General features: G+C 41.1%; 1 protein-coding gene across 3 annotated transcripts in view; it reads left to right on the top strand.

The window, feature by feature from the left end:
• Nucleotides 1-810, top strand: part of LOC107710703 (protein FAM104A-like) — a 4,831-nt gene that overhangs the window by 1,843 nt on the left and 2,178 nt on the right. The gene's annotated exons all lie outside the window — the stretch shown is intronic.

Raw genomic sequence — 810 nt, 5'->3', positions numbered from 1 at the left:
TTTACTCCAATGAAACTGTCAAATGCTCATGAAGTGAGGAGTCAGAGCAGTTCTGGAGATGCTGTTCATGTATTTATGTCCTCATATAGTGATACAACAGAAGCTGAAATCACCGCGAGCGTCGCACACTTTGTGTATAGAAAACAAAACCGCGCGTCTGTGCCATTTACATAAACAGAGACACGCAGAACATGCTGGATTCATATTTAAATATGCTTTAGGCCACAGAGTGGTGAGTTCTGACAGGCTGCATCAGATAGCGCGTTTCAAAATTAAGTTATTTTATCGGCGAATCGGTTTTGAAAATGACCGATACGGATAATCATAAAATGCTTAATATCGGCCAGGCCGATAATCGGTCGACCCCTAACCCAAGTAATCCAAATATATACAAAGAAAACAAAACAAATCGCCTCCTGTATGGAGAAACTAGTCGCATGCATTGCTCAGGTGTGATTTTGGCCCATACTTCCACAGAGTCTTCAAATCTCTTCTATGAACTCTGATCTTTAGTTCTTAATTTATATTGGATTCAGGTCAGGTGATTGGCTGGGCCATTCTAACAGCTTAATTTTCTTTCTCTGAAACCAACTGAGAGTTTCCTTGGTTGTGTTTGGGATCACTGTCTTGCTGAAATGTCCACCCTTGTTTCATCTTCATCATCCTGGTACTGTAGGTGTTGGGATTGAAGCAGCTAATATTAATTTCCACTGACTAGGGGCAAGATTGCTTTCTAATTACTGATAGGTTTCAGCTGGTGTCTTGGCTTTCCGTGCCTTTTTGCACCTCCCTTTCTTCATGTGTTCAATA

The sequence above is a fragment of the Sinocyclocheilus rhinocerous genome, unplaced genomic scaffold (genome assembly GCF_001515625.1).
Source record: "Sinocyclocheilus rhinocerous isolate Xijiao unplaced genomic scaffold, SAMN03320098_v1.1 scaffold627, whole genome shotgun sequence".
In the NCBI taxonomy this organism is placed as follows: Eukaryota; Metazoa; Chordata; class Actinopteri; order Cypriniformes; family Cyprinidae; genus Sinocyclocheilus; species Sinocyclocheilus rhinocerous.
Note: the sequence above shows the minus strand (reverse complement) of the source record. Positions and strands in the feature narration are given on the sequence as shown.